We start from the raw sequence: 21392 nt of genomic DNA, 5'->3' as shown, positions 1-21392 counted from the left end.
TTCGCTTTGACTCCCCTTTGCCTTTTCATTGTTATTCAAGGCCTTTTATAATTTGTTCCTTTACTTCTCCAAATTACCTTTTCAAAATTTGTAGATAAATTTTTATTCATTTACAAATGATCTATATATTTTATATGAATATGATTGCCACCAGACACCTCTGTTATTTATGCATTTTTAATTAAAATGCCTTCCCAACTCTTCATCCATGAATGTCTCATCTTCTACCTAAAGTCCACATTGTATGACCTATGAAGTCAGTGATAACTGTCTGACTTATTGCTTTCCTAAACTCTCCTGATACACATATTCTTAAAAACCATTGGCATTTTTACTACTTATGAACTTTCATTGCATTTATCTTGGGTTTCCAATTAGCACAGGAGACTTCAGAGGCAAGAACATGTATTTGTATCTCTTAAATCTCTATCACCTGTCACAAAATAGGAGTGAATATGTTACTGCATTTTAAAATCAGTCATTTACTTTTAGTTATAATTAATGTATTTGCATGAGAATTAAGCCTTAGGCAGCTGAGCATAGGGAAAAAACTGAGAAGAAAGCATCCTAAGAGAATAGAAAATAAACTGGTGGAAACAATGTGGCACCAGAGATGTAGGCTCCTCACTTCCCCTCTGTTTTTACTGAAGAGATGTTTGTGCTGTTCTAGGTCATCCAAGCCTGACTATTCCCAATAGTACCTCTTTCACCTAGAGCTTCTACCCTTGCCCAAGTTTTGCAGCCTATTCTCAATAAAGCAGATGGAGTGATCTCCTCTAAAAAGAAGTCAAATCATTTTGATAGGGATAGAGTAGGCACAGGTGATTGTAGAAGTCCCAATAGGGAACATAGATAAAGAGGGAAACCTGGGGGATGTTGGGAGACCGCTGTAGGTTTAAGAAAGCTGTCAGAACAAAGTTTGCTTAACTAGTGGAGGTGCGAGAATTGCCTCAGGTCATTGGGCAGGGGATGGGATGAGGCCTGCATTCAGATTCAGACCAAGGGCTAGAGTTTGAAGACCGCCCTTCAGCTGATTTGAATATATACCTTACCGGATACTAAGGAGGAGCTTCGACTCCCAGAAAGGAAGAGGCGGGCCTTTGCAACCCCCACTCCCCTTGGGTGATAAAACTGTGGCCTACCAGATCCTCAGATCCCCTGGCAGAGCTTCCTTGCCTGCTTGCTTGCATCACTCACAAGCGTCCTACCCTAAAAAAATCTGTTTCTTGCCTATCACTTTGTCCCTCGCTGAGTTCCTTCTGCATGGAGGCATAAAGAGGCTGAGCCTTGGTTGAGTCCAGACACAGGGTGAGTAACTTGAATTTCAAACCTGTGGGTTTCAGTCACAATTTGGGTTTCGGCTGTGTTTGAGTCCTGGCACGTGGGTTCAAGTCCCAATCTCTGTTCTGGTTAGCTTCAGGCCGTTAGTGCTGTCAGTTTCAATTTCACAATTCCACCGGTTTCCCATTTTACTCAGAATGAAAGCAAACTAGTCCTTAGCATGAGCTATGTATGAGTCAGGATATTTTATAAGCCCTGACCAACAACTCAGAATCTTAATGATTTAAACAACCACAGTTCATTTCTGCCTTCTTCTGTGTTTTCATTGTGGAGGCTGTAAGTTCTGCCCTTCATGAGCATCCAGGGACAGACACCAGTGGAGTAGGCAGTCACCTCAAATGTGCTTATCACCATGCTGAGGCAACCACGCATTCTAGTCTAAGAGAATTGGATCACATCCTCACATTTGGGTCACAGCTTTGTCCAGAAGTATTTTAATGGTTGCAATGAAACATGGGGAACAGGAAATAGAAATCTACCTGGAAGAGTACACTAAAGGGGGCAGAATCACTGTCTATAAAGCCTTATACAGTCACCTAACTCCCATAAACACATTATCTCTCTGATCTTATCTATTACTTTCCCCCTGCTTGATTTTAATTCTACCACAATAGCCTCCTTGCTGCTACCTCAACACTCCAGGAATGTTTTTACTGTTACCCCATCCTAGCCTCTTTTCCATGGTTAGCTTCCACCACCATTCCTCAAGTCTTTATACAAATGTAATTGTCTCAGAACTACACAATTATCCTATGTAACATGATGCTTCCCCAACATCCACTTTTTTTTTTTTTCTTCTTGGTCTGTACAAGTATATTATACAATATGTTGTCATTATCTCCCTGAAAACTAAATTTAATGAAGAACATGGATTTTAGTTTGTTTTTCTGTGTATTAGCATGCAGGGCATTGTCTGTCCATGGTAAGTGTTTAATGTTTGTTGCATAAACTTTAAAAATTTTATAAAAAATTAAACGTCTTAACCTACTGCAATTATGACTAGACTGGAATGACATATTAAGTATTATAATTTATGGAGTTCCCGTTGTGGCACAGCAGAAACAAATGAAGTTGCAGGTTCAATCCCTGGCCTCGCTCCCTGGGTTAAGGATCCAGCATTGCTGTGAGCTGTGGTGTAGGTCGCAGATGTGGCTCAGATTTGGCGTGGCTGTGGCTTTGGCTGTGGCCAATAGCTATAGCTCCAGTTTGACCCCTAGCATGGGAATCTAGGGCTGTGAGTGTGGCCCTAAGAAACAAAACAAACAAACAAAAAACAATTTATAATTATCTGTTGATAGCCACTATGTAATAAATATCTATTTTATGCAAACTTTTATTAGGTATTTTCTAATGTATTAACCCATTTTGTTTCATGATAACCCTAGAAAGTAGATGCAATCATCCTCATTTTGCAAATGTGTGAGCAAGCAATGAGAGCTAGTTTGTGCTTATGTTCACACAGTGATAGAATTTTGCTTTAAAATAATCTAAAATGGTAATTTTTAAATTTAATACTCATTTTCTCTAAAGGATTCTCACAAAGTACATATGATGTAATTGTAAGAACTGAGTGGTTTCTACTAGCAATGAAACAACATAGGGGATCTCAGTTACCATCAGTGATTTTCAAGTTACCAAATTACTGCAGATAAACTTACCTTCACATTGTAACATCTTTGCACAGGATAGCAGTAGTCCTCTGATCTTAACTGTACATTGGATCATGCAGGGAGCAGTAAAAAAAAAAAAAAAAAAAAAAATGCTGATGGCCAGTTCCTACTCCCAGAAATTCTGATTCCAGCTCCTGTAAGTAATTCTAATATCCATCCCATGTTGAGAATCAATGAGTTTGAGGATTAACTTGATAACTAAGCTTCTGGTGGTGGTGATACAAAGATTTGTTGACAGTTTTTGTCAGAAATAAGGAGTGTTTACTGCTGGGTTCAGATTGGGTTAGATCCAGTCACCCATTTGTTGTATTGACCAAGGAAAACAATGGTGCAAGCAGTGGTTTATTAAAATATTGCACACACTTTCACACATGCATCTTTCTCATCAGTCTTCTGTGAATATTTATTTTCCTTTATGTTTTCTGATTTGGGTAAAAATAAACTGACAGAGTTGTTGGAGGACAGAGAAAAACTATCTCAGCTGCTCTCCAGTTTTCTTTTTATAATGTCAGATCGTTATGGTTGGCAGAAGTCCAAAATTTTCAAAAACTCATTGTTTTTTTATGGGATTTTTCACATATCTCTTTACAGATCCAGTTCTGGTCCTGTATACTAAAGAGGTCTAATTCCATGAGAAGTCTAGTCTCGAGAATTGTCCTAAATATATTTTTGTTTTTGAATTGATGGAATTCTGGGCAAATAGGTTACAGATGTTTTTCTCCTGGTGGCATCTTTACAAAGTTGAGTTGCTTTAACTTTATTCAGACATTAAAATATTCATGATCTTGGTGGAGAAGAATGGCCCATTTTTTCAGTCCAGCTCATGAATTAATTCAATAGCTGGGCTTAGTAACCTGGAAGGTATTGACTTCTATTTCAGATAAATTATTGTGGGGAAAGAATGCAAAAGATTTATTACAAATCATATGAATGATACAGCACCTTTATGGCATGAAGCTTGTACGGTTAAAAAACAGCAGTTCTCTACCTCAGTTAATGCAGTGTATATGCTGCTCAGTGTTTCTAAAGTTGCAAAATGCTCGCAGAACTGTCCCCAAAGAGATTTACTCTTAGGATTAGGTTCTAGAATATATGAGGCAGGGGAGTAATTCTCATTTCCTATTATTTACGAACTAGCCTTGGCTTATCATTCAAGCTCTCTAACTTTGCCTCACACTCCTCACACTTTGTGTCTCAAATGAATACCTCAAAACATTGTCCATCACACATACCATGCTTTATCAAAACAAATCAGAACTTTTTGAAAGGATTGTCTTATTTGAACTCCATTATCTGTCTGGGATTACCATTTCGTTCTCCTAATGCTATTTTAAAAACATATATAGCACTGCCTAATTTAACAGTATCTACTATTTTTACTCACATTGATCAATTAATTTTGCTTTCTTTCTTTAGGCAGTGTAGCTTTTGAATCAAAGAACTTTCCAAACCTTTTAAGGGCACAAGGTTGTATAAGAAGATAGCTAAAATTCTCACCATATACAAACAGAGGTTTTGCTTTCTGGCCCTGTATATTTCTTCAACTACTTCTCATTAATACAGCAAAATGTGCATTTTAACATTAAAGTTATTTCCTTTTGGAAGGGTCTCATTAGATTTTTGCTGTATTCTTTATCATGTGCTCCACCATCTACTTCACTAATGAGTCTCTTAAAAGATATTTGACATAGAACTCCCTTTGTCTGTATGATTCTTCTAGGCCACTGAAAAGATGAGCATGACTAGTGAAGATTTATTTGAATTCCATTTCACCATTACATACTCCAAGACCCAACATGGAAGAAGAGAGAGAATTACAAAACATCTCTCTAAGATCTTTAGATTTTCTTATATCCATATCTCTCCACGTAGTCTGAAAAACACTGACTATGGAATTAGAAGACAATTTAATACTGGCTCTATTACACATATAAATGGAGAGAGTTGAGAAACTCCAAACATCTTAACTTTAGTTTTTTTGTTGTTGTTGTTGTTATTTTTATCTCTATCTTTCCAGGCAGATTAAGTGGATTTGTGCGAATGGTTGGTGAAAACCTAAAAGAACTGTGTAAACTTGTCCTGAGCCTTCTTGCCCCTTCACATCCACAATCTGCCGTTCTCCACCTGCTTCGTGCCTGAGGAACTGAGCCACATGCAGCACTTCAACAAGGCTCCATCGTCCTGTGATTTTCAGCCAGCCGATGGGAAGCACCAGTCAAAGGTAGGAGAGAGGGAGGATGGAGAAGTCAAGGGGTCTTTCCCCTGGCTTCCCTCCTTGCCATCTACAGTTTGCCACTGACTCTGTTTTCTGCTGTTTTTTCTCTGCAAATATCTGCAACTCCATTTGGACGTTCCTTCTCCTATAACTGTTTGTCCTCATGGGTCCTGGTATCTGCTCCTTCTGGCCGCTTCAGGCCCAGGAGTGGCAGTGGCTCTCTGCTGCTCTTAGCTCCAAGGTTCTTCAGAGTATTCTACTTGTTTTTTTTCCCTCCACATCTTTATAAAAGTCCTTTCTGCACTCTCTTCCATCATCTATTTTGAATGCATCATGTTTCTTATTGAAACCTTAACTTAGACAAATATTAGCATTTATTATGGATAATTTATTAATGAGATACTCTATTCCCCAATGCAAATCTACATGTATAAATTTAAATTTTTCTAATTTTTTTGAATAATGCATATGTATACATTTACAAACTTTCCTAAATAGATGGTTGTCCCCTTTTTCAGAATAGACCTACGGACTAGATTAAATTTCCAGGTCATTTGGTGAATTTATACTCAATTTTATTAAAAATACTGGTCTTATTTCTGCTAGTGCTGATTTTTAATTTTTAACTACTGTAAGATTAAGTTCAGTCTTATCAAACCTATGTAAATATTGTCATCAACAGTGTTTTTTGATCTACAAGTTTAATAATTAGTGTAAGTATTATATAAATAACATTTCAAATATAAACACTTGCAACCCCATAGCTTGTTAACTCCATAGTTTGTTAACCACAGCCATTTGTTTATTTATTTTTATTTTTTACTTTTTCTCTCAGTGCGAGTTATTGCACCCATAAAACAGGTTTATGTGGAGCACCAAAGAATTGCAATTCAGCATGTGTAACTGTGGTGAATAATGTGCAAGTATGGCTAAAGCAAGGGAGAGAAAACTCTTTTATAAAGGAAAAACGGCAGTTGGAAGAAGCTGTTAGAAACAAAAGGCCCTTTGGAGGAAACTGGGAGTTTAAGTAAAGTACAGTGGCTTTTCATTGGCTGGGCTGTGACAGTTTTCTTTGGCTGAGCTGTTGACAGGCAAGGAGAAAATCTTTCTTTCTTCTGATACTGGTAATACAGTAATGCCACTTCCTGACAGAGATGCAAGGTACAGCTACCTCTTCCTCTTTGGATCTGTATTGACCTTGTGTTAGGTGCGTGAGAGCTCCCCCTTCTGGCCTCCCGATGGATTTAGTGAGGTTTTCTTTTATTAGTTTTCACAAGCTAGAGCAGATAAATTCATAATCCAAAAAGTTCCTTCCAAGACAAATTCCATTGTTATCAAGAAGTGCTTTTTCTAGTACAATATGAGAAAATGTATAGTGTCTCAGCTTATATGTTGTGCTACCTGAGAAAGTCTTAGCTATAAAATTTTAGGGCATTTGTCTTGAGGTGTATGTGTATTACACTCTCTAATGGGAGTTTGATACGCACATACAAGAGAGCTCACCAGCTGCAAATCCATCTTTGCCAGTCCAGTAAGATATTTGTGGACTTGCATTATTCAAGTAACTTTGAGTTTAATCATTTTTTAATAATGAGATAGTTTACAAACATCATTATTGGTAGCCAGTGACTAGAGCTGAATATTATAGAAACAATGATGTCATCCCCTGAATACTACTGCTCTTAAACCTCAACCTGTGGTCATTCAGGCATAGAACAAGTGGGAGTCACTGGCTTATGGAAATTTGTCACAACATCAGAGCTCTGCTGAGTTCCATGAGTAAGTCATTCCAGTCATGCAGTCTTTTTTCTGGCTAGGCCTTGACTCAGCTATGGAGAAATATATATATATACATAGTTGCAAATGTTACCACAATTGTTCATGTTCTTGTGGACAGTGTTAAATGTACTTACAGCCTTCCCTGAGAAGACTTGTCTTTACTTTTAAACCTATCATCTCAGTTGTTTTCAAACACTAAGGTGAAGGTTTGAATTTGTGATGATCTATTTCCTACTCGATGTGGCATATATTTTTAATCAGATGAAGTGAATTAAATTGCTAACCTGGAAAATAAAGGGAGGCTGCTTATGTATCTAAGCTCTTAGATTTTAACTTTACGATACTTACAGTTAGTGTTAGTAAGATCAATACTACTTGAAGTTCTTTGAATTTCCAATTAGGTGGTAAGCATGATTTTCTTTTTGAACAGCTATTCAATATTACCTTTTGTTGGCCTGATAGAATTGCATTTGGTGTGATACTTCAAAAAATACTCTAGCAGGAGAAAGAGCTTGGATCCTCCCCAAATTGTGTTGGTACATCAGTTCTAACAATTACTGGATGCATTAGATTGGACAAATGTTATTGGCTTTAAACATATCTAGAAATGAGAGGCTAATAGTACTTACTGTAGTGAGTTGTGAATAGTCAACAAATATTGATTTAATTTTCCCACTTCTATTCTCCTCTTTCACTTTTGCCTTATTTGTTACTCTTGGACTTGGGAGAAGGTAGCGTCTACTGGCAATGCAAGGAAAATTTTCTTTTCTTTTTCTTTCTTTTTTTTTTTCCACTTTAAACAATCATAGTAAAATATGCATATAAAGTTTACCATCTTAATTTTAAGTGCACAATTCAGTAGTGTTAAATAATTCACACTGTTTTGCAGTGTCCAGAGCTCTTTTCATCGCGCAAAACTGAAATTATATATACATTAAACAACACCCAATCCATCCTTTCCTTCCGAATTTCCTTTTATAGTGTTAGTTTCAATGATATCAGCAAATTTAGTAAAAATTAAAGGTTTATTCCAAATTATTGTTCCATTAATGTGATTAATAATCACATTAACTATACGATCTTCATTTCTCTGAACATTTTTATTTTAAGAGGTTTCCTTCTTTTAAGTTGAGTCCTTAAGTGAATAATTTGATGATATTTACTATTATTCATTAAATATAGAGAAGCTAACAAATCAGAAGAGGAAATTAATTTATCCTACCAGTTTCCTTGACCTTTGGTTTTTGAAAACAGAGTGTGTCTGTAAGTTGTAGTTACTAAGTAGAATTAGTGGGTTAGGGTCTTTTCTTACAGATAAGGTTATGTTTGATAACTGGAAACTAGTGGGGAACTGGATATTTTACTTTTTTAGCAGCCAGCTCTGCCCTGGCTCTAATCTTGGCTAAAAGCATTTTTACTTACATTTTAAACTATATTCAAAGTAGTTTAATACTAATGTCTAAGTTTTAAATGTAATATCCAAGTTCATTTTCATATCTACTTTCAATTCTTCATTATTCCTAGCTTTCTGTATACATATATAATACGTGTGTGTGTGTGTGTGTGTGTGTATGGGTTATAGGTGAGAAAATAAGTAAATAATTACTCAGGAGTGTGGAAACAGTTATTCTTAAATATTATTTGTGTACATTTTAAAAATAAGAAATATTCTAGATAATTTCAATAACAAAGAATATGCTTTGTTATCTAATAGTCTATAATTTAGTTTTAAGTATTAAGCATTCTAATAAATGTAAAACACTTAAAATAATGCTTGACATAGAAAGTGGTCAAATTTTAGCCATTATTATCATTACTACCCATATTATTATTATTATTTGTAGAATTAAATTGAATGGACAACAGTTATATTAATCAAAATTATAGTATTGGGAAAACCCTTCAGCCAAGGTACATACTCTAAAATATTTGCCTCAAACCTATCTTATAGAGTGTAATATTATGGACAATATAGGTTCTTAATTCTCCACATGCAAGATACTTTCACATCTAAAACCTTTACTGTACATAATCCTGAAATTCTGGGACTTCTTTCAAATAGAAGCAACTATTGGATAAACTTTTCCTATTTGAAAGATATTTTTCATTGTGTTATGCCTTCTAAAATAAATGATTATACATGCTGCTAAAAGACTAAACCTCCACTTTGATTTCTGGAGACATTTGTCCATATTTATTATTCAAGTAGAAGTACTACATAATTTTTTTTTTTTTTTTTGGTAAAGAAAGGAGGAAGCATTGTGTTTCTTCTTAATTTACTGTAAAAGTGCATTTATGTGTAAGAGGAAAGATGTAGGGTATGTTTAAAAATTCTCAGGAGTTCCTGTCTTGGCTCAGTGGTAATGAATCCAACTAGCATCCATGAGGATGCAGGTTCAATCTCTGACTTGTCTCATTGGGTTAAGGATCTGGCATTGCCGTAAGCTGTGGTGCAGGTCACAGATGTGGCTCAGATCCCGCATTGCTGTGGCTGTGGTGTAGGCAGGCAGCTGCAGCTTCCATTTACCCCTAGCCTGGGAACTTATATATTTAACTGTAAAGACACTTGTGGTGAGTTAAATGTCATATAAGAAGACACAAAATAAAAAGAAAAGAAAAATGAATATATCAATACAATAGCTTGCCAAATTGTTTTGCAGAAATTTAAGAAATGTATGCACAGGATTTAAAGGCAGATAAAGAATATTTGCAATCCTGGCACTGATGTGCACTTGGACAATCAACTTACAGAATCTTGTTCTTCTCATCTCTTTAATCTCATTAATACTAACTTCCTAGGAGAGTAGTTGTGAGTACTCAATAAGATCGATTAAGCACTTGGCACACTTAACAGATGCCAATTACTCTTCTCGCTTTTACAGGTCTTCCTCAGATACTGAGGTAGAAAATGGAAAAAGCACAGGTTTTGGTGTAAGACAAGCTTGAGTTCCAATTTCTGCTCTGTTACAGGCTGACAAATTGATACCGAATAAATTATTTAACCTCTGAGGCTTAGGTTCCTCATCTGTAAAGTGGTGTTATGAGAGTGAAATAAGATGATTTTGGAAAAGTCAGAGATATATGTTGGTTGAGCTAGAAACTCCATTAACACTGTATTCTTCTACTATCAATGCTGATACACACTGAATTTGATAAAAATGCATACACCTTGCATAGAATGGAAACAAAATCTACTTTGGACTTGTAGCTATGATACTTGTAAAAAACAATTTGATATTGGGATTTCTTCTCCAATATGGAGTAGTTTTATGAGAAGTTTAGAGAAATATTTGTATTCATTTAATCCCACGTTTCTTTTACAAATGGCCATATTAGTGGTGTGACTGAATTAAAGTCTTCCTTCATAAAGGGAAATGGATAAAATCCCACCCATTTCAAAAATCTATGTCACTTTTCTTGGTTATTTGTTTGGAAAATTAAGAGTTCTGAATCTCCTCTAGATTGCCTGGATTTCTTTGTAGGATTTAAAAAAAAATATTACTGTGGTAAAATATACATAACATTTAAGCAGGTTTTAAGTGTACCAGTGATATTAATTACATTTACAAAGTGATGCAAACATCACCACTTGAAAATTTTGCTTTTTTTTTTTTTTAAACTTTTTAGGGCTGCACCGGTGGCTTATGGAGGCTCCTAGGCTAGGGGTCGAATTGGAGCTGTAGCTGCTGGCCTACACAGCAATGCAGGATCCTTAACCCACTGAGCAAGGCCAGGGATCTAACCCGCATCCTCATGGATCCTAATTGGGTTCATTAACTGTTGAACCACGAAGGGAACTCCACCACTTAAACATTTAATGTGACAAGAAAGACTCTAAAAATTTAGAATATTGGAGAACTATTATTTTTATCTGATTTTTTAAAAATAAACAAGAGCACCAAATACAAATCACATAGAAAACATTTGATAAGTTTGATGACTTTAAGGATATCTCTGCATCCAAAGAACAAAATCAGAAAAAAAAACTAATAAAAGTAAGTTATAATCTAAAAATGTTATAGCAACTTATAGTCTTAGCATCCAGTATATATGTGATGAACTTGTTAAAAACTGTAAGCAAAAGGGAAATATCACCCCAAAATAGTAGCAAAAGCCAATAGAAGGAAGATCACAAAAGAGAGAATAGAGATATTCAATAAACTTGTGAGGAAGTGTTCAACCTTATTAATAATAGGGAAAATAAAAATGAAAAGCATAATAGAGAATACTTAATTGGCAAAAGTAAGAAGATAGAACTATACTATGTTTTGTGAGGGATGGAGACCAAGGGGGAACTCTCATACACAGCCAGTGAAATGGGGTTCAAAATTTATAAAAACCTCTATAACAAATTTTATTATGTAATATATTTGTACATATACATACTCTAGGTCCCTGTATTAGAAGCTGTCCTTATTTGTAAAAACAACATTGCAAATCACCGAACCACCTTTCAACAATCAATTGAAGAGCCAAATTATTATATATCAAAAGTAGGAGTTTCCGTTGTGGCTCCGTGGGTTAAAAACATGACTAGTATCCAGGAGGATGCAGATTCAATCCCTGGCCTCACTCAGTCTGTTAAGGATTCAGCATTGCCATGAGCTGTGGTATAGGTCACAGACATGGCTTGGATCACGCTGTGGCCGTGGCTGTGGCATAGGCTGGCAGCCATAGTTCTGATTTGACCCCTAGCCTGGGAACTTCCATATGCTTCTAAATACATCTCAAAACCAAAAAGTTGAATGAAAATAGCAAGTTAAAATACATATACAGTTTGATTTCATTTATAAAAACATTAAAAAGAGAAAAAAATTGAATGACATGTTGGTTATGTGTGCATGTACAATTGATAGAGATGGAAAGAAAATCAAATAATAATTAAATCAGAAATCTGGAGACCAGTTATTTTCTCTTGATAGAATAAAAGGGAAACATAATCAGTGAGGGAAATACAGGCATTTTCTAAGATGTGAATAAAGTTTTCTTTCTTAAGTTGTTTGGTAGGTGCATGAATGATTTGTTTTATTGTTATTCCTTAAAATTTGCGTGGACGTTGTTGTGTCCGTAATACTTTTGGAACATTTTACTTATAAAATATAAAAAAACCTAGAAAAGAATTATATATATAAATATATATATATATATATATATATATATATAGAGAGAGAGAGAGAGAGAGAGAGAGAGAGCGTGTGCCAATGTGTTTTATTGCACTAAGGAAATTAATTTAAAATTGCATTTCCAACATCTATCTAATATTCTTTGGAGGGGGGCTAGAGTAAGATAGATGATCACAGCTAGGCTTTCTACCTCACCTTCCAACATTCTGCTCATCCTGGTCAATTTACTGTACCACCTCCTTTCTTTTGGAAACTGGAATAATCAGTTCATTTTCTTTGAATAGCAGTTCCTCATTTTCATTGATTTTATTTCTTTGGGAAAAATATTATTTGATTTTTTAGGTCCCTTCACTTTTCTCTTTAAGTATCCATCTCTTCTCAGGCCTTATAACTTCCGAGGGCTTATGTTCTCCCTCTGCTTGTCTAAGTGTAGATTTCCTTCTAAAACTGCAGAGGCCATTTTTTTTCTTCATTACCCAAGCTATTTCTTTGTATTCTACAGTGTTACTATCTGCCATAACTTGATGTAGTTGAATCTTTCTTTCTTTCTTGTTCCCATCTGTCATGGCAAGCAACATACACAAATGATATATGAAATAAGGAATTTTCCTGCTGGACTGCTGTGGGCAGTGACTTGGACGTCTCTAGTATGTACTTATGCTGATAGTGCCAGGAAGATTTAGGAGAGCATTATTGCCAGAACACCAGGTAGTGTGTTGCACTTCTATTTTAGAGGAAATTATTGGACAATATAACATAGAAACATTAGAAATATACCCTGTTCCTCAACAACCAGGTTAAACAATACTAATTATGTTTATAATCCACATAATTAATATGTATTACAGCTTTCCTATATGCTAGCTACTGTGCTGTACTTATTATCTCAGTTCATCAATCTAGAAACTTTGACCTGATAATAATCAATAAAAATTCCAAATCCAAGTTGAAGAAAAAAAAAGACAAAGGGAGAAGAAAAGATCAGAACAAGAGAAAGATTATGAAGAGAGAGAAATGAGCCCCTTTTGATATTTCTTGTGTTACCTGTCATGTATACAACTTAATTAGGAAACAAAATTACAACTTAATATTGTTATCTCTAAGGATAATGCTTTTATACATGCTTTGACTTTTCTCTTCTACTCCATCAAGGCTAGGAAATTATGTCATGTAGAAAATGTAGGGATGCAGGAAGCCTGTTGTGGCCTAGTGGTAACCAACCTGACTAGCATCCATGAGGACACGGGTTGGGTCCCTGGCCTTGCTCTCGCAAGGATTCAGTGTTGTTGTGAGCTGCAGTGTAGGTCTCAGCCGCAGCTCAGATCTGGCATTGCTATGTCTGTGACATAAGCCAGTAGCTACAGCTCCGATTGGACCCCTAACCTGGGAACTTCCATATTCTGCCTGTGCCACCATAAAAAAAAAAAAAAAAAAGTAGAGATGAACTTACAAATTTATCACTTAGATCAAGAGGTCTAGAACTAAATATTGGCCCAAAATGTATCATTTTCCTTTTTAAATAAAATAACCGTACTTTTAATTTTAATTTAAAAAGTCAGGGGGATAAAAGGAGTTCCCTTCGTGGCTCAGCAGAACAGAATCTGACTAGTATCCATGAGGACGTAGGTTTGATCCCTGGCCTCACTTAGTGGGTTAAGGATCTGGTGTTTCTATGAGCTGTGATGTACCTTGCAGACATGGCTCAGATCTGGCATCACTGTGGCTATGGTGTAGGCCAGTGGCTACAGCTCCCATTTGACCCCTAGCCTGGAAACCTCCATATGATGTGGTTGGGCCCTAAAAAGATGAAAAAAAAATCAGGAAATGCCTAAAATGTAAAGAAGAACTCATAGGAGTTTCTGCTGTGATGCAGTGGGGGTAAGAATACAACTACTCAACTACGGCAGCTTGGGTCACTGGAGGCACAGGTTTGATTCCTGGCCAGGTGCAGTGGATTAAAAGATACAGCATTGCCACAGTTGTGGCATGGGTCACAGCCCTGACTTGGATTCAGTTCCCAGCCCAGGAATTCCATATACTGTGGGTGTATGCCATTAAAAAAGAACTCATAAACTTGAAATCATACTATTAAAGATATAATAATATGTATAAAACATTATTGTTTTCTGTGTTACATTTAGGTGCATAATATATCCTAATATGTATAGCCAATTACTTAAGATAGTTACTCTATTTAAATAAAACATTTAAATATATATACACATATATATTATGTAGCTGTATAATAGTAATTATTTGCTTTTTAAGACTGCACCCACAGCATATGGAAGTTCCCAGGCTAGGGACTGAATCAGAGCTGTAGCCGCCAGCCTTCACCACATCCAGGAGCAACACGGGATCTGAGCCACGTCTACAACCTACACCACAGCTCACTGCAACATGGAATCTCCAACCCACTGAGAGAAGCCAGGGATTGAACCCACATCCTTATGGATACTGGTTGGATTCATTTCCACTGTATCACAATGGGACCTCTTAACTATATAATTCTTACTGAATAATATAAGCATATGGATATAACAAAACTTTGATTTTTATGTAGAATTCTAATGTGTTTATAAACAATGATGAAATGAAAAAAACTACATATATGATATCTGTACTTACTCATAATTTTCTGTACATGTTCCTAAAGCAAGAATTCCTAGAATCGATTCATACATGCTTTGAATAGCTATGGTTCTCAAGTGACTCCCTAGAAATTTAGTATCAATTTAAACTCTCTTTAACAGTTTCTGAATGGCTGTTTTCACATACTTAACAATACTAGCTCATATTAATCAACCTTTCCAGTCTGATAAATACAAACAAATAGTGCTTTTGTATTTTAGTGAATCCATTCATGAAATACCAAAGTTTAACACATTTAATGTCTGTCTGAAGTGAGGTTCCTTGCGAAACAAACTCTGAGATGAAGACTTGCCTGTGGGAAGTTTATTGTGGGGTTCCTACAGAAGCAACTGTAAGAGAGTGAGTAAATTTGAACAGAGGGAGTTGAACTTTGAAGAAGTTGAGAGATGTAGTTATGAGATGATTCCCAAGGATCTGGAATGATGATAGCCTTTCTGAGTTTTCTTGAATTAAGGTATGCATACACTACACTCAAAATATCTAATTTTTATTGTTGGGGTTTTTTTTTGGATGTGCCCATGACATGCAGAAATTCTCAGGCTAGGGATCAAACCCGTGCTACAGCTTTGACTCCAAATGGTCATCCTTTGGGAAAGAAATGGGGGAGTCCCTATTATGTACATTGGTAGAGGTTTTGCAGGATTGTTCCTTTGGTGGACTATCTTCTTCAGTCTTTTGTTTCTAGCTCATGTCTGGAAACTGGTCAAGGATTGTGTTTGTATTGAGATTGATGCTTTAGTTTCTTGATTGTCTGTCTTTGATTTCTTTTGATTGTATAGAATAACCCTGTTGGCTGTCCATCTATCTTGCCCTTAAAGATACTGAGTTCTTGGGAGTTCCCGCTGTGGCGTAGTGGTTAACGAATCCGACTAGGAACCATGAGGTTGTGGGTTCAATCCTTGGCCTTGCTCAGTGGGTTAAGGATCCGGCGATGCCCGTGAGCTGTGGTGTAGGTTGCAGACGCAGCTCGGATCCTGCATTGCTGTGGCTCTGGTGTAGGCTGGAGGCTATAGCTCCAATTGGACCCCTAGCCTGGGAACCTCCACATGCTGCGGGAAGCCACCCTAGAAAAGGCAAAAAAGGCAAAAAGACCAAAAAAAAAAAAAAAAAAAAGATACTGAGTTCTTATAATTATCTCTATATATAGGTCAGGCTCCCATGGATGTTATTCAAAACTTGTTTGTTCCTCCATACTGTCTGGGCCTATTTTGCTTCTAAGAGCTCAGCATGGTCACCACTTGACCTATATTTTCTGCATTCTTCTGTCCTCATGTGTCAGCCAGAATTTTCAAATTTCTTTATTTGTGAATTCTACTCAATTAAGTCATTTGATTTCTCTTAAATTATAGATTACTCTCCTGTAAAATAATAAAATGAATTGTTTTCTCCGAACTTCATCCTCGTTTCCAGAATAAAATGAAAAAAGTAAAATATGTGACTATATTTCATAAAACTAGCTCTAAACAAATGTGACAGTATTTTTATTTTCTCATTACAAAATCACTCAATCTTTATATAATAGTGGTAGTGCCTCAAAATATCTTGTCTTAAAGTATTAGAAAATTATGGTATCTTCTAACAACTCAATTTTTGCAGGAGTTAACTTTTAAGAACTTGCATTTACAAAAAATAAGATTTTCCTTTTAGCTACAGTTATAGAATCTTATCCTAACACTCCTGGATCAAGATACCTAACGTGTGAGAAGGAATCAAAGGACAAGATAGGACCTCAAATTTTGGATGGAAAAGACAGTTCAAAAGAGCATTTCTGGGAGTTCCCATGTGGCACAGTGAAAACAAATCTGACTAGTATCCCTGAGGATGCAGGTTTGATCCCTGGCCTCACTCTGTGGGTCAGGGATCCAGTGCCATGAGCTGTGGTGTAGGTTGCAGATGCGGCGGCTCAGATCCTGTGTTGCTGTGGCTATGGTGTAGGCTTTAACTCCAACTTGACCCCCAGCCTGGGAACTTCCATATGCCATGTGTGTGGCTCTAAATTAAAAAAAAAACAAAAACAAAAAAAAAATATTTCTGGGACTTGAGGGATGGCTAATAGGACCATGGTGAAAGATGATGAGTATATGATGTCATGTGTATGTCTAGGGTGGAATGTACTTTTGTATTTTGTGACTTAGAGGTCTTGTAGAAAGAGCACTGCTTCTTCCTTTACTTCAACTATTGTAGACCTTCTCCTGTAGGGTAGGACCTCATTTGGCAATTATCTTGCTGCTCTTGAACTTTTGATTATTTTTAATTGCTAGTTATCATAAGGCCAGATGATTAATATTGCAGGTACCATTATGTAAGAAGTGTTTCATTGAAGCAAAGTTAAATTTTCAAAAGCACAGACTTCAACCTCATTGTGATAAATCTTTAAAAAGACAAAGAACTTTATAATGAGAATACTTTTTTAGTATTCTTATTAATATTTTTCTTTTCATAAAACAAGGCATATCTGTTTTCACATTTAATATTAAATATTTCAAGATTTAGCAAAATTTCAGAAACCTATATACATACACATATATCTGAAATTTAACAGATTTAAAATCTTTGCAACATTTACTGTAGTATTTTATTTTTGGGTTTTGTTATGTCTTTTTTCTTGTTTTAGTAAATAGTGTGTTAATTGATAATATGCAATTTATGCAGTTCAAAGTTTTAACATTTTCTAATAATAGGCTTGTCTTCTAACTATAGAGAATATTTTGACCATTTTAATTTATTGAGATTCATGAATAAACCTTCATACTTTCTAGGAGGTATTTCCTTATGAATTCTCAAGCTTTTTTGATTGCCTCAAAACTACAACTGTAGCTTGAATTGAGATTTCACTTTTCTGAAGTTAAAATTCATACTATATTATAGCCTTTAAAAATGAAATGTATATCTGCAAAGCTGACAATAAATCTTTGTCACAGTTTTTTGAAAATAAGTGGTTTATCTTATACTATGTTCTTGATCCAGATGTGTTAATATTTATTTCAGAGTTATTGAGAATCTGGCAGGAAACATCAAAATGAATGAATGGAAAAAGCTGAATCCTTTAAGATAATTAAAATGAGAGCATATGTATAAATTTTTCTTTTTTCGGAAAGTTTGCATACTTATCAACTTTAGAAAGGCTATTGGATAAAACTGAATATTAAATCTGTAGGTATGAACCCTCTGACAACTTGAAAATAAAAGCATAAAATTTTGGCTTGAGATATTGAAAATTGGAAACAAGCAGAACTATGAATTTTTATTAAAATAATATGCAGGAAATTGTGATTTCAGAGTGATGAAACTAGAAGCTATACTAAAGCAATTAGACGTTATCTGGGTTTATGTAATATACTTACTGCGTGGTCAAACATGCCATAGCTAAAAGTAGCTAGGTTTTTTTCCTCCTGGTTGATTTACATGGCAAAGCTACAATAAAGCTGACTTTTTTTTTTTGCATTCAAATCTCTTTAATAGATAACTAGTTAAACTAAATTAATAGCAACTTATTGTGGATTTGTTGTATATTCACGTTATATAATGAAAGACAATTAGAGCATAAAGGTGGGGGGAATGGAAGTATAGCATTGTAAATTTCTTGTAATATATGTGAAGTGCTATAGTGCTTAAAGGTAGTGGTAAGTAAAAAATGTACACCAACAACAATAACAAACAGAATAAGCAGCAAAGACAGAGTTATAGCTAATTAGCTAATAAAGGAGATATGATGGAATCATAAGAGTAATAAGTAAGAAGACAGAAGAAAAGGGAACAAAAAGCCCAAATGAGACAGATATAAAACATGTAAGATAATAGAAATGTACCAAAATATATCAATAATCACACTACTTATAAAAGTAAAGTGAAGATCAGATTTTGCGAGAGTATATAAAAAGCAAGAAAAATATATGGTGCCTGTAAGAAATACTCTTTAAATGAAGACTTAAATGGATTAAAAGTAAAGTGATGGAAAAGGATACACAATGCTAATGCTCATTAAAAAATATGAACTCTATACAAAATACATTTTGAAACAAAGACTATTAACCAAGGATAAAGAAGGCTGTTAAATAGTGACAACGAAGTTATTTCATCAGTAGGATATGATCATAAACATTTATGAACCAAATTACAGCTTAAATTACATGAGTCAAAAACATAAAAACATTCAAAAGGAAGTAAACAAGTTCACAATTTCAGTTGAAAATTGTAATACCCTGCCTTCCATAGTTAAGAAAATAAACAGGAAGAAAATCAGTAAGAATATAGTATATTTAAAGAACCCTAGCAAATAACTTAACCTATTTGACATTTATAGAACACTTCAGCCCAATGTAACAGAGTACACACTCTTTTCAAGAGTACTTGGAATATTTGCCAAGGCAGACTGTATTCTAGACTATAAATCAAGAATCAGTGAATTTAGAAGTATTCAAGTCATATGAAGTATGTTCTTTGACCACAGTGGGATTAAAATAGAAGCCAGTAAGAGAAAGATCACAGGAAACTCTTCTAAATATTTGGAAACACAATTCTAAATAATACCTGGTCAGTGAAGAAAGCGCTAGGATACCCTAGATACTAGAAATACAAAACAAATTTATTAAGGAACATCTGGGCACTTCCATCACTAAGTATCCTGTAGTTAGGATGACAAAACTCCACCTGTAATCTTAAATTTTCTGCTGTTGCAGATGGCAATACTCAGGCACCAGTAGAATGCTGGTTTATCCCCAAACAAAAGACAGCTGCATTCAAATACCATGTTAGGTTTGTAGTTTGCTATAGTTTATGTTGGAGAAGAATATTTCAAAGCACGCATTCCTTCAGACAGTATTATAAAGGATCATTTTCTGGTGTTGCTGTGTATCCATTTTCTTCTTTATTTATTCATGGTTAAGGTGCTACATATGTATTAACAAAATATTTGCAGTAGTTCTTGAGGACTAAAGGACATTTTGCAGTATTAAAAAGTTTATATTTTTAATTTAAATGTTTTTAGGAATAGAGGTAATGTGTAAAGTGTAGTATTAATTCTACCTGCACAGAAAAGAAAGGACTCATACAATTAATTACAGGATCTAAAATAAAAACTGACTAAATATCAAAATATGCAATACAATAAAGGCAAGTAAATAATGATATAGGTCTTTGGCATGATTTTCTTAAAGGAGTAATATTGTGTGCTCAGTATTTCACCAGACATTTTTCACATTCATGGTATGAACAAAAATATGTTTTAAATTTATCAATAAAGTAGACATGATTGAGTAATTTGACTTGTAAAATAAATAGAAATAACAAAATAATCACTATAAAAGGAGATAAATTTTAAATAGACATGAATTTAATGGATATCAAGGTGTGAAAATAAATCATACATAAATAACAAATAATTCATGTTCAACTATATTATACCAAAGGCAAAAGTCTTTCAAATGTGGTATGCTAGGAATAAAAATCATGGTGATAAAAATTATTACTCATACTTCTTGTATAAGAAACAAGGACATCAAAATTAATGAATATTTCATTGTTTTTACTCTTGTTTGTTAAAGTACAGGTTTAGACTAATGTGAACAATGGAAAAAAACTTTTAGTTTTAAGTATTGATTTAAAACATGATCAAGGACAAATCTATGAAAATGGAGGTAACAAGGCTGGTGAAGAAAAAAGTGTATAAGACAGAATTTTGCATAAAAGGTCATGAGTTTTATATCTTACATAGAGTGTTAATTGAATTTTTGCTAAGAGACATGATGGTTTCAATTATGGTGATGGCAATTACATACTCTGGAAAAGTGAAAGATAATATTCAGTAATTCCTAGATCTTCCCAAAGATGAAATATCTTGATGAAACATATTGAATTTGATCTTATTCTTGGACACTCTACAGGAATTCTAAATGAATACTGGCAAAGCAATTAGATTTATATTGGACTTTATGAATTACAATAGAATTAAGGAAAAGAAGAGCAAGTTCTCAGAAAAATAAGCAAATCAGGTTCTTTGACTGAAAATCTGAATTTTTACATTGCACTATCCATACTTTCGAGGTATGAATTGTTGCTTATAATTAATGCCATTAGTGGAACCTTATAACAGCAAACAACTATTTTATTATTTCACTTTTTAAATAAATATTACATATAAATTTTAGATAAATCAACACAAATTTTATAGGTAATACAAGACATTCAATTTACATAAGAAAATTATAAGGAAAGAAAACCATAATTAAGAAGGAAAACAATATAAAATTCTGTAATTGTAATTATATTTCTATCCACTATAGATTTCAGGTATATTTAAAGGACCTTTTAAACAAACTGAGCAATATACTCTTATTTTTCATATTTCAGAATTGAAAAATGGGAGAGAAAATTAGAACTAAGAAATACTGTTTGCATGCGGCAAAAATTTCTTCAAGGGTCAGTAAGCCATAATTGACAATGATTTTATATTGATAACATTAAAATATTTTAAATATTTTAGAAAAATACTAATTTATTTGTTTTTATGTAATGTTTATACATTATATGAAAAATCCTTTTTAAAAAATTTATTGAAGTGTAGTTGATTTACAGTGTTGTATTAGTGTGAAATACAGTGTTGTATTTCTGCTG

At 34.5% G+C, this 21392-nt stretch overlaps 1 long non-coding RNA gene across 2 annotated transcripts in view; it reads left to right on the top strand.

Annotated features, from left to right (window-relative positions):
• The first annotated feature begins 1065 nt into the window (after nucleotides 1–1065).
• LOC110257022 (uncharacterized) overlaps nucleotides 1066–21392 on the top strand; it is a 55163-nt gene continuing 34836 nt past the window's right edge. Inside the window, exons 1-2 of one of the 2 annotated variants that reach the window (XR_002339175.2) lie at nucleotides 1066–1308; nucleotides 5029–5232. This is a non-coding gene — a long non-coding RNA (uncharacterized LOC110257022). The remainder of the gene's footprint in view (nucleotides 1309–5028; nucleotides 5233–21392) is intronic. The other variant, XR_014832195.1, reaches the window with a different exon arrangement.

This window comes from Sus scrofa, chromosome 1, assembly GCF_054392235.1.
Source record: "Sus scrofa isolate SSC_HxYL_T2T_F1_AM1 chromosome 1, Sscrofa_HxYL_maternal_Yorkshire_Landrace_v2.0, whole genome shotgun sequence".
In the NCBI taxonomy this organism is placed as follows: Eukaryota; Metazoa; Chordata; class Mammalia; order Artiodactyla; family Suidae; genus Sus; species Sus scrofa.
The sequence above is the reverse complement of the archived record's forward strand: the minus strand, read 5'-3'. Positions and strand labels throughout refer to the sequence as shown.